At 45.0% G+C, this 18,104-nt stretch overlaps 1 long non-coding RNA gene across 1 annotated transcript in view; it reads right to left on the bottom strand.

Annotated features, from left to right (window-relative positions):
* The window catches only part of LOC146022169 (uncharacterized), a 49,633-nt gene extending 32,086 nt beyond the window's left edge, over positions 1–17,547 (bottom strand). Inside the window, exon 1 of the long non-coding RNA XR_014451640.1 lies at positions 17,457–17,547. This is a non-coding gene — a long non-coding RNA (uncharacterized LOC146022169). The remainder of the gene's footprint in view (positions 1–17,456) is intronic.
* Between the last annotated feature and the right edge of the window lie 557 nt (positions 17,548–18,104).

The raw sequence follows: 18,104 nt of genomic DNA, 5'->3' as shown, positions 1-18,104 counted from the left end.
TGAAGAGATAGACAGAGGGGGGAGGCGGAGGTAGAGCGGCGGGAGAGGAAGATGAGCCTAGCAGCAGCGTTAAGAATGGATTGGAGAGGTGCGAGGCGGGTGAGAGGTAGCCCAGAAAGAAGGATGTTGCAGTAGTCAAGGCGGGAGATGACAAGAGAGTGAATGAGAATTTTGGTCGTGTCAGTGGAGAGGAATGGTCTGATGCATGAGATGTTGCGTAGGTGAAAGCGGCAAGACTGTGAGAGAGCACGAATGTGGGGGGTGAAAGAGAGGGAGGAGTCAATGATGACACTGAGGCAGCGCGTTTGGTCGGTGGAGGTGATCTCGGTTTCACCAATGCTGATGGAGATAGTGGGAGAAGAGGGGATGTTCGGGGGATGGAAGATTAGAAGTTCAGTTTTAGCCATGTTTAGTTTCAGGAAGCGTTGGGTCATCCAGGCTGAGATGGCCGTGAGGCATTCTGAGACCTTGGACAGGAGTGATGGGGATAAGTCGGGGGAGGAGAGATAGATTAGGGTATCAACAGCATAAAGGTGGTAATGAAAACCATAGGAGCTGATGAGGGTGCCCAGAGAGGTGGTGTAGAGGGAGAAGAGGAGAGGACCAAGGACTGACCCTTGGGGAACACCGACTGGCTGCGGGGTAGTAGGAGAGAAGGAGCTCGGAGTGGAGACGGAGAAGGAGCGATCGGAGAGGTATGAGGTGAACCAGGAGAAGACCGTGCCAGTGATGCCAAAGGAGCGGAGGTTGTTGAGCAGGAGAGGGTGGTCAACAGTGTCAAAGGCAGCCGACAGATCAAGCTGGATGAGGATAGAGAAGAGGCCTTTGGATTTAGCCGATAGTAGATCGTTAGTGACTTTGGTCAGGGCAGTTTCAGTGGAATGTAAAGGGCGGAACCCGTATTGAAGGGGGTCTAGAATGGAGTTAGAAGTAAGGTGGCTTAGGAGACGATTATAGGTCAGACGTTCTAGGAGCTTGGAGGCAAAACGGAGGAGGGAGATGGGTCTGTAGTTGGATGGAGAGTTGGGGTCCAGATTTGTTTTTTTGAGAATTGGGGAGACAAGAGCGTGTTTGAAGGAGGAAGGGAAGATCCTAGAGGATAGGGAAAGATTAAAGAGGTGAGCCAGGTGAGAGCAGACTGACGGATAATATTGGAGGGGATAGGATTGAGCGGGCAGGTGGAGGGAGAAGCCGATTAATGGATAGAGTGGACTTCAGCAGCAGTGGTGGGGTAAAATGAGGACAGGGGTTGGAAGGAGGGGAGTGGAGATGTAGGAGGGGAGGAGGGAGAGGGTGAGGTCATGGCAGCAGTGATGGCAGTCCTGAGAGAGGAGATTTTGGTTGAAAAGTAGGTAGCAAAATCAGCGGCTACGATGGAGGACGGAAGAGCTGGAGGAGGGGGGGAGAGCAAGGAGTTGAAGGTGGCGAAGAGCCTGCGGGGATTGGATGATTGCGAAAGGATGAGGGTGGGAATGGGATTAAAAATAGGCCCTGGCATTTAAAGTACGCAAGCCCACCATGGTGACAAAAGTGAAGAATGTAGTTGTGCGCGACGAAGGCGCACTCCGGAAAAGGGGGTGTGGCCACTCAACAGGGGGCGTGTCCTTGAGTGTAGTGTACAACAACTTCTACACATTATGCAACAAAACACTAGACCCCATTATACTTGCCCCTTACACATGATGCCAAATGAAATGAGCCAAAATGCACATAATGCCACTCGGATTGAGCCAGAATTCACATAATGCCACACAGATTAAGCCAAAATTCACAAGACACTTTATAAACAGGGACATTGTCCACCAAAGGTGTGCATTAAACATTTACACCATAATGTCCATTACATGTTAAATTACACGCCATTATGTCCATTATGTATTATGCCAAACACCATAATGCCTATTAAAAATGATGCTACATAAGTGCTGCTTATCTACATGCTCATTGCCAAGGGTTCCATGCTCATTGCCAGAGGTTCCATGCTCGTTGCCATGTGGGATTACATGCTCATTGTCAAGGGGGAATACATGCTCGCGGTAAATGGGGGACAGACGCCGCCAGGCAGAAGTGATAGCCACTGACAGTGGCAGAGCCTTGCTGTATTCAGAGCACTGCAGGTCCTGGCTATTTGAAATAATACCCCTTTCACACCAGAAAATGCATTCCCAGGTTGGCCCCTTTTACACCAGCCTAGTCCCTGCATTTTCTGGTGTGAGGGGGAGAGAAAACCACCCCTCCCCCCCTTTAACCAGTTATCTAATTTAACCGGCTATAACTTTGGAACCAACTGACCCATTTACATGAGACAAGTATCATATTGAATAACTTTTGAGTGGGCTTTGAATGATTTGGGTCCAGTGAAACTGGAACGTTTGGTTCCAGAGTAATCTGCCCTCAAAGAACATGAACAGCCATGAAATTACATTTAAAAAATAAAAAAATCGGTTTACACGCAATATCTCTGGAACCGATTGACTGATATGAACCAGCCTCATATCATATTGAAGGCCCAGTGATTTGGAATTGAATGAGATCTGAGATCAACCAAGCTTCTCTGATGCCAGGGGGGGATCTGGCAGCCGTCGGAACCGGGTGGGGGTTGGAATTGGTGGGTCCCATATTATCCTATGGGGAAAAAACGTTACAGCTTTGCCAGGCGATATCTCCGGTTCCCGGGGGGCTAGAGACATGGGGCTGGGCAAAATGAAATGACAGGGGGGGCACGTGCCCAGGTGCCCCCCCCCCCCTGAATCCGCCACTGGTGGGGTGTGCTGAAACTGAAATCTAAATTGCAGTGTAAAAATAATGCAGCCAGTGTTTACCCTGCACAGAAACAAAATAACTCACACATATCTAACTCTCTCTATACATGTTACATCTGCCCCACCTGCAGTGCACATGGTTTTGCCCATTTTCCGAACAGATTTGTACTGAGCTCAGATTTGAATAAGGCCCAGTGTCTGGTATATTATTGTAAATGCACTAAGCTGCTTGTTCTGTAACAGACTGAGACAGGAAGACGCACTCTAATTGGTATTTGTTTTAATTATATTGCTGTGTGTCTCTGTTTGTGTTGAGTTTGTCTCCATTATGGAGCTCTCAGTTCTTGGTTAAATGAAAAATAATATGCTTGATTCCCAATTTTTGGTGATGCTTTGATCCCTGTGGCTAGAATCACTGCCAGCTGCACATTGAAGGGGGGGGGGCACTAGAACCTGTCTTATGGCAGAATCTCCCATTCCGGGAATCGCACATTGGCAAATTTACAAGGCACAAAACTTGGTCGTTTTTGATCATTTAAGAATGAAATCACAGTAAAAAAAAAAGTACGAATCAATAGAACATCACCCAAATTTGGCAGGACTTTACAAGGTCCTTGTGTAATATCTGGGCGCCCGATTTTTTGATCGGGTTGGAAAAATCGCGTTGATCGCATCGCATGCAACCAAATCGCATGCGATGGAACAACGCGATTTTTCCATAGGATTCAATGTTAAATGGTGATATTCATACCCCCACTATCCAAGTGGGCATAGAGTTGATTTTATATAGCGTGGCGAGCGCAGCGAGCCCCACGAGGGGACACGGAATACATTTTAAGTAATCTGCGTCCGCTCGCCACGCTTCGGGCTCGGTGGTTCGCTGCGCTCGCCACGCTTCGGGCTCGCCACGCTATATAAAATCAACTCCGTGCCCACTTGGATAGTTGGGGTATGAATATCACCATTTAACATTGGTTTGGTTGCATGCGATGCGATGGACGCGATTTTTCTGAAAAATCGCGTCCATCGCATCTGATTGTATGCCTTAAGTTAAGGCATACAATCAATCGTATCGGGCGCCCAGATATTACATTGGTAAGTAACCAGATGATCATGAGAATTTGTGCAGAAGGTGCAGCTTTGTGGACAATGGGTGTCTGCGGCTGCACTGAAGACATGAAACCATCTGATGGGCCACCATTGTAGTCCCTACGTTGAATGGTCAAATGCAGGGCCGGCGCTACCCACTCAGCAGCTCCTGCAAAGCAGGGAGGCGCCATGCTGAAAAGGCGCTGTCTCCCTCCCTGCTCTGCTAAAGCTGCCTCAGCCCTCACTGTCACTGCCTCCTGGCTGTCGTGTGCACCACGAGTGCACACAGCCTGAATGCCGCCCACAGCACCTGTCTGACAGCGGGCGGCAGTATGGAGAAGCTGAGCAGCTCCCTGCACCACGCACACACTGTCCTCCTCCTGCGACCTGCCCCCTCTTCCTCACGGACACTTGCGCTAAGGCATGTAGCACTGTCTGTGAATGCCTGGATGACATGTCATGTCCGGATCCACCCCCTACCCATTGCTCCCAGCGCCTGTCAGCTGTCAATCAAATGGCGAACAGGCAGCAGCGCCGCCTCCTCTTCCTTCCCTCTTCTCAGTGTGCTGTGCCAGTGCCACTGCCAGTCGTCAACACTCCGCCCCCTCTTCTTCCATCTGCTCCTTCTCTCCCCCTTTTTTCCCCTCAGTCACGAGAGGGGTGTAATGGCGTCCTGCCTATGCAGATAGAAGAGGAGGGACTGCACAAGAGTTCAACAGCAAAAGAATAATGAGTTTTTTATTATACATGTTTATAACAAATTTTTCAATAATTGTGGATTTTTTTTATATTAATTTAGACACTGTTTTAAATAATGGGCTGGGTTATGTGCCTAAATGCGATGTAAGCTCCCGCGGGCATCGCATCGTACAAAATGTAGCGAACTGTGTAAAAAACCTTCGGCGCCGGCATCCCTGCAGTGCTGGAGCGGGCAGGGGTACCTGCGGCGCTGTCATTGTGTATAAAGCTGGCGGCGGCCGGCGGGGTCCCTGCAGTGAATAGAAAATAACTAGCTCTTCCCACGCCACCGTGCGCATAGCGCTAGTTATTTTCTATTCACTGCAGGGACCCCGCCGGCCGCCGCCAGCTTTATACACAATGACAGCGCCGCAGGTACCCCCGCGGCACGGACACCCCTGCCCGCTCCAGCACTGCAGGGATGCCGGCGCCAAAGGTTTTTTACACAGGTACCACCACCACCGCTACCCCCCCGGCACCGGGGCGCCCCCACCCCGACTCGCCTGGGGCGCTCCGGTGCCTTGCACCGGCCCTGACACTCCCACAAATGGGCTGCAGCTTGTTGCAATGGCAATGTGAAAGGGCGCAAAATGTATGGTTTGCAGGAGGGCGCCGGACACCCTAGCACCGGCCCTGGTCAAATGATTTCTTTTGCAACAGAAACATTAAGTGGTTCATAACCAGTGGCAGCTGCAGAGGTGGAGCTGCAGCACAGTTCAAAATTCAAATAGTGGAGTCACACCAACTGCCACTGAGTCCCAGCCAGTGATGTTTGGCAGTGGTTGGGGTGGCAGTTAGTGTGGCTCCTCTATCTGAATGTTGGACTGTGCTACAGCCCCACCTCTGGAGCAGCCACTGTTGATAGCCATCAGCACAATTAAAGTCCATTCCTAGTCCTTCATTTGGCCTAGGGATTACAGTTCCTGTTGGACTGATCATGGACCACTCTGGTGATTGGATCGTGAAGTCTCCATGTGTCTTGCTTGGCCCCAACCTCACTTGCAGAATAGTGCCACATTATAGGGGCAGGGACCATGCAACACCCAATAATCTGCACAATGCACCAAGATTGTGGCCCCCGTTACGTAGCGTTGTTTTGTAGGGTCTGTGTATGTTAACCCTCTGGCTGTTTTACTTGTAATATTTATATTACTTATTTTGCTTCCAACTGTATTAGTCGTACTGTATTGGGGTGACATCTGCCCCACCTGCAGTCTAGCAGGGTTTCACCGATGTGCAAAGGGCCTGTTTCAGAAATGGTCGGTAATGCAGCTGTACTCACAGTAGTGGCTGCAGAAATGTTTATATCAGCATTCCCTTTGTGGCCCAACAAGCGATGGAATGTGCGAGCACTGAAACGTCCACTTCAGGCTACGTAGTCTGTGCAGTTGCGATGGAGGTAGTAATCACCAAGATCTATGCAACATTGGTTGGACCATGAACATTTCCTGTAGTCTACTCTAACTACTCTCCTCAAATGCAACTAACCATGGCACACCTGCAATTGCAGCAACGTGCCCAAAACATGCCCATGACACTGCCACTGTCTGTACTCACTTTAGCTCACCTCCGAGGCTACACTCTGGAATACCCAAGAAACATAAGCTCCTTCTCATATGTTAGCGATGCTGTATGTAATTGCAGACACCTGGGGTAAATTTACTAAGATGGGATTTGAGCCGGAACTGCCTTCCGTCAGTTCCAGTTTGGAGGTGGAACGGTTCCGCATCCGTCCGCTCCCCTTGCCCTGGCTGTCTTTCTAAGAGCAGGACCATCCGTCCATGGTACGGCTATTTCAAATGACATGTTCTGGGCGCGGCTTGTGGCCTGCAAGCCAATCGGAGCTCGGGGCCCGGCACCCAAGTAAAAGCCAGCGCTGCCTGATTGGCTGTCGGGACGCGGATTGGAGTATCCAATACTGGGATTTCGTCGGGATTAGACTGCGCGCGAGCAGTCTAATGCGGGGCAGCGTCTGAGCACCCGCTCAGATGCTGCCTGGCTGTTCCCGAATCCTGACCCCGACGTGCGAAGGTCAGGCTGCGCAGGTCACACCGCCCACTCTGCTGCCGCCTCTTCTCCTGCGCCCGCCCCTTCCACTCTCCTCCGCCCACCAGTTCCTTCTCCCCCGCCCACCTGCCTCTTCTCCGGCTTCTGCCTGCTAAGGAGGAGGTGCACGCGCCCGGAGGCACCATGCACCTCCGAACCCACTCCACTCCCGGCCGCCCGCCGCTAATGTAAGTAAATGTGCGGGTTGGAAGTGAGTTCTACCACCTCTCCATGAGCACTTTAAGCACTAGATGTTGCCCATACTAACCAATCAGATTCTACTTCTGATTTATTTAGCACCGTCTAGAAGGTAATATATAAAATATGAATGTTTGCAATATCCCATCTTCAATAGAATTATAAAATGTACCCCCTAGGGAGGAATTCAGTCCCCAATTTAAAAAAAAAGTCACATGATTTTTAGTTTCAGGGCTGTTGGGAGATGTAGTTCTTCCAGCTGCTGCCTCCAGGGGGTCTCACACACATGCACATAAACCGGGGATTCCAGAACGATAAACAATTTTAGCGGTGCAAGAAAAAAGATGCCATGATTTGCATATGTCATCAGGGGGTGGGGTTCCGTGGGGAGGGGTTTTTAGAAATGTAATCCCCTCCTTGGGTTCAGACTTGTGCAGTTTTGGGTTTCGTGGAGGTAGCAAAATAATCACTCAACTGCTAATATCGGTCATCTGCACTGCATCGGCCATCGGCACTGCATCGGCATTCGGCACTGCATCGGCATTCGGCACTGCATCACAGAATCAGGCCACAGCTACTTGCTCTTATTTACTCTGCTCCCACCCCAGAATCTGCTTTAAGATTAGGATAAACTATGTTTGCAGAAAATGTTCTTGTCTCTCTTGAAATGATAATAAAGCTGCATAAATTAGATTGATTCACTAGGATGCGACCAATTTAAATTTAAATAAATATTACAATTAAATGGCACACTTCCTTTTGAGTTGCTATCTAATTTAGATACATGAATGAGACAAAATTTGCATGTGCAGCTTATACTCTGGATCAGTGATACATTCGGAGCCTGGTGACATTTCAGAATCATTTATTTTCATCAAAAAATAAATTGGGCAACATTTTCCGAGCCGCACAGAAAAGAAAACTGGAATATTAAGCAAACACCATATAAAGTACTCGTCCTCAGTTTATTTTTTTTGATCGATAGGGAAGGACAATATCAGATATTTTGCTGGTCCTCAAGCTTAAGGCACCCCTATGGTCTAGATCAGTGGTAGCCAACTCCAGTCCTTCGAGAGCTACCAACAGTTCACATTTTCCAGACAACCTAGCTGCTGCACAGGTGCACTCATTACTAGCTGACACATTTTAAAAGATCCACAGCTGGAGCTAATTACTTCACTTGTGATTCTGTGAGGAGATCTGGAAAACATTAACTGTTGGTAGCTCTCGAGGACTGGAGTTGGCTACCCCTGGTCTAGATTATAAGCCAAATCGGTCCTCCAGATCTACCAACGGTTCATGTTTTCCGGACCACCCAGCTGGCACACAGGTGTGGTCATTAATAACTGTCACATTTTCAAACCTGCTGCATTCATTCCTATCCGACACATTCTACAGATCCACACCTGGTCTGGAAAACATGGACTGTTGGTAAATCTAGAGGAACGATTTGCCCACCCCTGGTTTATGGTGTATTAAGGGATGGATTGGAGCTTAAAAAAGGCCCGGAGGCATGGCCATGCTGTTCATGGGGTGTGGTCACAAGGCATGGGGGTGTTTTTTTTAGAATAGGGTTGCCGACTTTTACAGTCTCCTGTCAGCATCACTTCTGGGGGAGGGGCCTGATGGAGACATCATCAGTCCCTGCTCCCAGTAATGTAAATCCCGCAATATGTGGGTCTCCGGTGAGGGGGTGGGGCTAAATATGCATAATTAGCATATTTAGCCCCGCCCCGTCCACCGAAAAGCCGCGAATCGCGGCAATTTAGAGCTTGTGCAACCAGGTAAGTTAAGGGCGGAAGAGGGTCTGCCGGAATCCTGGAGGGTGACCCACCTTTCCAGGGGGCCGGGAGGGGGACCCGATTTTCGGGATCCTCCCGGCCAACCCTGTTTTAGAAACAACTATTAACTGTTGTAAGTACCACCAGCTGGGAAGGGATATATATATAATGTATACAGTATATATAAAATTGTTCCATCAAATAATTAAGGATACGTGGAGAAAATATAACAACATGATAAACTGAGGACAGACAATGACACATACTGTATATGCAATGTTTAGCAGTGCTCCTCTCAGTGACGGGGGAGAAAGGGGGAGAGAACGTTTAGGTGCATAATCTATAATACTCAGTGGTGGCTCCGAAGCTGGGGCTCCAGCACAGTGCACAGTTCAAACAAGCAAGCCACACCCACTGGCAGTGAGTCCGTTTGGAATGGCAGTTGGTGGCAGTGGGTGGGGCTCCCCTATTTGAATCTTGGACTGTGCTGCAGCCCCGCCCCAGGAGCCGCCACTGATAATACTATGACAGAACGTCAGTTCCATCCTTTCCTGCATATGTGCTGTCTGTATAGCGGTTTTCCAGATTAGAGCCGGTACCGGTATATAGTAATGCCGAGCTGTAGTACAGGTGTCATAGAGATGGTCTAACAGTAGCTAATTAGTGTGATAATGGCGTTTGATAGCTTTGACACAAACACCATTGTCACACTCCACAGCTCCAGTAGCATTGGTGTCCAGAATGATGCAGCTATCGGACTCAGTAGGGTTCATCCTCGGTCCTGTCCTGCAACACAGAAGAGAGGAAACATTGGCGACGGAACAGCTTATATACAAGCTTCTATCCGTCTGTAATACAAAGACACATATTATGCTTACTACGGATGTTTTGTCATTTCTATATCAGCAATTTCATACAGTACAGTATATGTTACCTGTGATGCTCAAGCCCAGACCTACAGCTACTTATCCCTCTGGCTTTATCTATCCGTTGAGCAAACAATAATAACTAATTATAGGGAACTCTAAAAAGATGCTTCAATAAATTTACATATTAGATTTTCAAGGCAATTGTTGTTACTCGGCCAGCCTCCTGCGATGAGAGGCATCTGGGGACTCTAGCTTGTGACAAAGGTGTTTAAATAAAAACTAATCATTTTTAGGTCGTGTGATCATTTATTGTTCTATAATCTTTGCTTAGATTCATTTAAAGACAGGTTCTCCCTTATTTGTTTCTTGGCTTCTCCATTCAGTGCGGGAGCGGTGATGCATACCCTCCAACATGGCCCATTCCATTAGGTACAAAATGCTCTGTTTCTGGACTTCCCTGCCAGTGGCAGTTGCAGAGGTGGGACTCCAGCACAGTCAATATTCAAAAAGGGGAGCCACACCTACTGCCACGCCAAGCATCACTGTCGTGGACTCACTGACAGTTGATGTGACCCCCCCTCTTTGAATTTTGGACTGTGCTGGAGTCCAACTTCTGTAACTGCCACTGGTAGGGAAGTCCAGGAACAGAGGATTTTGTGCCATGTTAGAGGGTATGGTGATGCGGTTGGCGAAATCAGTATAATAAGATGACTTGCATGAACTTTAAGGCAAGATGGCACATAGGGTGCCGAATCAGACCTGATCATTCAGTTCCTAATTCATCCCCGTCCCCGATGGATGGTGTTTGCGAATGCTGAGCCGTTCGCTCCAGGAGGCGCGGGCAGGGCTCCAGAGGCAGGTGTGGCAATGTCTGCTGGGGGCGAGTGGCTGACGTCACATGACGTCAGCACACGCCCCCTTTTCAGCTATCTCCGTGCCAGATAAAAGTAAGTATAGACTTACTTTTATCCGCGAACATGTCTCTGTGCAACCACATGTGTGGGGCTGTGTAGGCTTATACATCCCCTCACATGCAAATGCAGGGAATCATTTGGTGGCGGGCATACAGCGTTTACCTGTTCGCTATGTTGCGAAGATACACAGCCTAGTGAACATGTCCGAATGAGGCATGTCATTGTCACTTTATGTATCATGCTAAGTGTCACCAGCACAACATACTTTGCCCATTCCTGGCATTTATCTGATGACTTCATACATAAGCAGATCGGTTTTCTAGATACGATTATGATTTGACACAATGTGGTTGACCCATAGCTTAATAATGACCTCACTGGTAAACCAAACCTGGCTGTGTGGCCGATCAGGCTGGCTCCCTTTTTACCTACCCATAGGCCTCAACAAAATGAGACTTTGACGCTGTGACCACACAAGGAAAACACACAACAGCAACATCTAACTGAAGAGTATACTAGGGACACTGTATCAACAGTGAAAATGTCAACCACTTTTGGTTGACATGGTCAATAGGTAGACCTGAAAATGGTCAACAGTATTAATACGGTCGACACAAGTTTTTCCCGATTTTTCTTTTTTCCTTTTTAGAACTTTATTATACTTTACAACTCTTGCTACGATTAGGATGCCAGGCGGCAAAGCTGAGCATGAGATAGATAAACTCCCTATAGAAGGCGACATCCTCTGTAGCTTTAGCCCAAAGTGGGGGTCTTCTGCCTACCCAATCAGATGAGATCCGTTTCCCAGCCCTAAGACATAGGGCTCTCTGCCAGTCCATCAGACTAAAACATGGAGGCTTCTGCCAGCCTATTACAACATCAGCTTTCCTAGACATCCATACTCCCTTCTGATGACAATCATTACAGACCAATCTGGCCAGATGGTGCCGCTGAATCCAGGAGGTAACAAATCAGTATAAACCGAGCAGCAGGAGAAATCTGTTGGAGCAAAGTGACCATATTACTGCTGTTCTTACCTGCCCTAAAAGCCAACACCAACCAATTGGGATACAGAGAGGGATTTCCAATAGAAAGAGGACTACTGACTGCACTCAGCATATAAACTGCTTGACCCCCGCTAAAGCCGTACGATAGCTATTAGGTATAATAACTGAATCATCTCAGTAATGGCCCAGAGGTAGAAATACTGATTATCAGAGAGTACGGTTTAACATTTTAGACTCCCCCTAGCTTCCCATTGTTGCCAAATGAACTTCAAATATGAATTATTTTGTGCTCCCCTTGAACTTTGGAGCCAATTCAGGTTGGCTCATTACGCTGCAAACATCGCAGCTTACTGAGCGCCTGCCTGCCACCCATCCGCGTACCCAGCACTTTCGAGGAGATGCCCAATAAAACGCTGGGCGATCGCATGCGATTTTAAAGGGTGTGCGATGCTATGCGATACCTTGGGGGCACACAGAGCAGTGAATAAATTACCTTAAAAACCTGCCGCATGCGATTTTATAGGGTGTGCAATGCCATTACATTAGGTATACAATAATATGATTGTATGTCCTAAAAATAGCTTTTACGCACCCCCCACTATCCACGCCACCCCAAAGCGTGGCGAGCTCAGCAAGCCCCGCTAGGGCCGGCGGAACGCGTCCTCCTACCTTTTCATACCCCCACTATCCACGTCGGCATGGAGTTGACTTTGTATAGTGGGGCGAGCGCAGCAAGCCACCGAGCCCGAAGCGTGGCGAGCGGATGCGGAATAAATGTAAAGTAATCCGCATCCCCTCGCCTCACTATATAAAATCTACTCCACGCCGACGTGGATAGTGGGGGTATGAAAAAGGTCGGAGGAAGTGTTGCATAATAGACCGTGCGCATGCACTTTCCGTAACACATTGGGACGGGGCCGAACTCACTACATTGCGAGTTAATCAGAGTGACCCCCTTTATGCCAAATATTTGTTTATAATTTTGCACAGTAAAGCAAGGCAGCTACTGTATGGTGGCAGACCCCCATAATTATCTCCGAGGTATTAAAATCACGACCGGTAGGGTGCGCCCTGCTGGGTTTTCAAGGCATATGCCAGATCTTTATTCCAGTGATCACAGATGATAGGAAAATAAAAAAAACAAGGGGGATGAGGATCAGAGGAGGGACCCCATGAAAGTACCAGTAGGAGACAGAGCATGAGAAATAAATAAATTATGATTTAAAGTCCCTTTAAAAGATGTACTGCAATCTAATAATTCAACATGTGAAATAAAATCAATGATCTGGAAAAAAAAGAAAAAAACAGTAAAACACAAGGAAATGTCTCTGTGATGTATGAAAGGTTTATCAGACTCAAGCCAGAATTTCTGCTTTATTACAAAGCAATTAAGATGGGGATTCTGGTTGGTTTGCAAAAGCAAACTCCTTCTTTAATGGACAAAACCATGCTGCACGGCAGGTGGGGCAGATGTAACAGGTGCAGGGAGAGTTACATTTGGGTGGGGTGTGTTCAAATTGAAATGTAAATTGCGGTGTAAAAATAAAGCAGCCAGTATTTACCCAGCACAGAAACAAAATAACTCACCCAAATCGAACTCTCTGCACAAGTTACATCATCCCCACCTGCAGTGCAGCATGGTTTTGTCCATTAAAGGATTTCCCCGCACACATGCAAATGGGTGTTTTGCATAAATCATTTGATGGATGCCGCCCAATCGAATGATTTCTAGAGCACTCGCAGATCTAAGGCACCTCTCCGGTGTATTTGATCTGCGAGTGCCTGTACGGGAAGCAGGTTGGCAGCTGACTTCTGCTGACATCTGCGACCCGCTTGCACCAAACAGCTGCACATGTGCATAAATGTTTATACACATGCGCACTCGCAAACATCGCTTCCCTGTGCTAAGCACAGGGTAGAGTGCCACCTAGAATCAGCTCCCGAATGCCCAGAATACAGCAATGATTAGCAGAGTCATACGTGACATTATATTTATGGATAGAAAGTTGGAGCTAGTTTATATTTATTTTATTTTATTTATTACCAGTTTCTTATATAGCGCACACATATTCCGCAGCGCTGTACAGAGAATATTTGAACATTCACATCAGTCCCTGCCCCAGTGGAGCTTACAATCTATATTCCCTACCACATGTACACGCGCACACAGACATTCTAGGGTTAATTTGTTGGGAGCCAATTACCTACCAGTATATTTTTGGATTGTGGGAGGAAACCGGAGTACCCGGAGGAAACCCACATAACCACATAATATACAAACTCTGCACAGTTAGATCCATGGTGGGAATGGAACCCACGACCTCAGCGCTGTGAGGCGGTAATGCTAACCATTACACCATGTGTACTACATATTTATTTATTTACATTCAGTATTTCCATTCAATTTCCATAGACACTATTATGGGATTATTATTCCTATTCTTCTTCTTCTTATAATTATAAAAGTAGTTTCTTTAGGAAACTATAGGGGGCACTGTTCTCGTTCAGTATCAAACGGATTATTATATAAAATATGTGATGATATACATATCTATCTATCTATCTATCTATCTATCTATATCTATCATATAATCTATGCATAGATATATAAACTTTTTTAAATTTAATTTAAAAGAAATAAATAAACTTTCATGTATAAAAATCTAACGGTAGATGTTTTATACCTCATCTGTCTTCCAGGAAAATAAGATTTGTTGCCTGACAAAGGCAGCACTATCCCCAATTCATTTTTCATGCTGAAACGTAAAAATTTACTTGATTCATTACGTTTCCCATCAAGCGATTTTGGATGTCAACACTGTTCTGAGATACTTGATAAATTGGCTCCCCCCATGCGGAAACATGACGGAGTCATTTCTGCCACCAATGCCGCATTGTATCCAGCAGTACACTAGCTGTGCACCAAAAATTAGATTGTTATCTCATATTGACAAGTGTATGGTGTGTACAATTGTCAGCACAGATGCCTGATGGTGTAACTCAGTGGTTCTCAAACTCTGCCCTCAGGACCCCACAAAGCTCCCCTTTTCGTATGCGAGTGGACAGTAGACATCTCCAGGGCTGCCACCAGGAAATTTGGGGTCTGAGACTAATTTCTAGTTCGGGTCCCGGGCCCCTGCACCACCCCGGCCACGCCCCCTCCTCCTTCACTTACCGCCCGGCTCCCCCTTCCGCTGTGTTGCCTGCGCTGCTCAGTGGCTGAACGAAGCCCTGCTCCTGGACATCAGATTCAGGACGCTGGTGGCCAATTAATATGTGGCACAGGGTGGTGAGCCAATCAGAGCTCGCGTACCGGTAGCCGCACTGATTGGCTCACCACTTGGTCCGGCATATTAATTGGCTGCCATAGTCCTGATGTGAAGAAGCCTGTGCTCTGGGAGCAGGGCTTTGTTGAGCAGCAGGCAGCTCATCACAGTGGAGGGGGGGGGGGGGAGTGCGGCGGGGAAAATGAGTACCCCACGCCCTTCTCTCTCTCTCTCTCTCTCTCAGAGAGGTCTGACCTGGAACAGCTATACCCACAGCACCCCCCTAATGGAGGCCCTGGACATCTCTATAGAAATGACAGCAGATGCGGCATTAGAAGAATTTCTCAGTTCAGCTGCTCCTATCCATGCATTTGGTTTAATACTGATATTCCCCATCATAATCCCTGCAGTGCACCTGTGTTCCAGCATTATTCTTGGCATAAAAGATGCATGAAAACTGGTGTTCATATGCCAATTCTGCAAATTCTCTCTCTAATGGATAAAACCATGTGTACTGCAGGTGGGGCAGATGTAACATGTGCAGAGAGAATTAGATTTGGGTGTTATTTTGTTTCTGTGCAGGGTAAATAATGCACAGTAATACTGCTTTATTTTTACACTGCAATCTAGGTATCAGTTTGAAATCTAACTCTCTCTGCTCATGTTACATCTGCCCCACCTGCAGTGCACATGGTTTTGTCCATTAGAGAGAGAATTTGCTTTTGCAAGTGAACCAGAATCAGGCCCTTTGTGAGAACACCCCATTGCTGCCGATTTGCGCAAAAGATCTGAATGAATAGTGAACACCTCCCCATCACCTGTACTGGCATATTCTTGGTACCTGAGCATACACATTATAAATAAATGTATAATATACATCATTATATGGACAGGGGACTTCTTGTTCTATTTTTGGAATTCTCATTAACAAAAAAATGTATTTAAAAAGAAACTGAGGATTTCGCAGAACGATTTTACATACGCAGAACGTGTTTACCTGCAACTTGTTATTCTGTTTACATTTTACATTCCTATTAATTGTATGACGGAAATTGCAGTAGGTTTATATTATTATCATCTTGTTCAGTCACGTCTGGGCACCTGTCTAGAATCAGGAAATTATAATCATAAGTTGTCAGTCATCGCCCATTCCTATGTTCCGTAAAACTATCATTCTTGCTCTAGATATTTTTCTCAAAATGAAACACCAAACAAAATAAAAAAAAAATGGTTAAAGGGAATCTATTATATTAACTATGCTTTCCTTAAATATAAATGTGGCCTTTAAATATAAATGTGGCCGTGGGTTAGCTGCATTTTTCCTGATGCACCAAACTGGGCACTTTGGACCAGTCTGGGGATAGGTATCTTTGGACACATCTGTATGTCCCTAAAAATATAATACAATATAATAGTATAATTTTTTATTGTATAGAGAATAACTGCAACTTATTTACTGAAATTATTCAAAGGTTTAAACTGTATTTCTGTTAAAACAGAGCAGCCAATGAGAGTGTTTCTTTCATGGGCTTACCTTACACTAGACAGATAAAAGTGATTAATTGCTGTGTATTTAGTGGACATTTGAACTTTCACTGTAAACAGGCCATATGTTGTATATATAGGTTCCCTACATATTTACAGAAACATGAAGGTCGCATTTTGATCCTAGAATATGGAAAACAATATTGAAATGCAATTGCAAATTGTGAGAAACTGGCATTTATGGAAGTTTTGTAAATCCTACAGAAAAGAAAATATTATGAGCTATTTAAAAAAAATGTTCCACTATCATTTTATTTGTATCAATCATCACTACGGTAAACAATATTGATAAAAAAAAAAACAACACTAAGAAAAGTAAAATAAATCTATTCAAATTATAAATTAAAACTATGCCTGTCTAAATAATTGTATTACTTTTGTGTAATAATATCATGTGATTTCTGCCCATATAGCCATATTAAGTTTGGGTAAGTTTCATTCATTATTTGTCTGCTCTTGTACCTTTCATATTGCTCACTGCTGGCTAATGTTACATATAAGATAAATTAAAAGAATTGTTTAAAAAAGCTACAATTATTTCCTTTTTGTTTTCCAACTAATTCCTATGAAAAAATATATAAAAAATGACTTTCCATTTTCCCAAACAAATCTACATATTCAAACAAACAAATCAAAAAATATTCAACATACCTGCTATAATTCTATATTTTTTATAGCCAAAGAATGTTTGGTACTTATGTAATATCTGGGCTCCCGTTTTTCTTATGAGACCACGTCCGCTCGCCACGCTTCGGGCACGGTGGCTCGCTGCGCTCGCCACACTATATAAAATCAACTCCATGCGTATTTGGATAGTAGGGGTATGAAAAAATGGGGTGCATTTAACATGGGAGCCCAGATAATACATAAGTACCGAATGTTTAATGTCCAAACCCTCTCCTACTGTATATACATTACAATATTTAGAAAGTACAGTAATTTATTTCAATTAATTGGCATTTGCCTGAATTTTGACAAAATATTTAAAATTGTAATTATTTTATAGTCAAATAAGTCTAAATAATGAAAGTATATAATAAAAAACTAAAAAAACTATAATAATAATAAAAAAATTATATGCACATATTAATTATCTTTTCTAACAATAAATAAATTGCAAAAATAAATTAACAAGAAAAATTACAATAATAATAATAATAATAATAATAATAATAATACATAATTTTAGCTATGCATATATTCCTTTTTTTTGGATATTATAACTAAAGGGGAAACCTTACCTTAAAGTGTTCCTTTGTCTTTTTATATGCAGAAAATAATTTAATTATGTTGAAAGGTTAAGCCATGGACTAACTGCTAATTTCAGAAAAGTCCCTAAGAGTGTACTTGTAGGAAATGTTCACTCTCCCTTTATGCAATGCCTAACTTTTAAGTAAACAACCCCTGTTCTTTCTGATAAGTCACATTAAAATATTGATTAACAGACCTGTGTCTGCATCGGCTACTCTTGGTCAAATCCCTTGGTCAAATAATGCTTTTTTTTTTTTTCAAAATGTACAGGAAATATATATCTATATTAGGAGCCTATGTTGCATAGATTTTATCGTAATTTTATTTTAGATCAATTTGTGGTTGGTAATTTTTTTTCAATTAAAATAATTTTTTAATTATTATTTCAATATTTTTTGTTGAAATATTCTAGGCCCTTGAGTGCTTGATCATTTTATTAGCAGACATGTTTCCCAATGATGTAGGTTTGAACCAAAGGACTTATGCTGCCCATACATATGTGCGATCGGAGTCGATGCGACATCGTAGTGCGATGTCCACTGAACCCGATTGCATCTTGTGGTGCTAAAGTGCCCCCTTTGCAGCACCCGATTTCGCTTTCTATCCTGAGATGGCACATCGGGTGCTGGAAGAGTGCG

The sequence above is a fragment of the Crinia signifera genome, chromosome 1 (assembly GCF_055691185.1).
Source record: "Crinia signifera chromosome 1, ASM5569118v1, whole genome shotgun sequence".
NCBI classification, from domain to species: Eukaryota; Metazoa; Chordata; class Amphibia; order Anura; family Myobatrachidae; genus Crinia; species Crinia signifera.
Note: the sequence above shows the minus strand (reverse complement) of the source record. Positions and strands in the feature narration are given on the sequence as shown.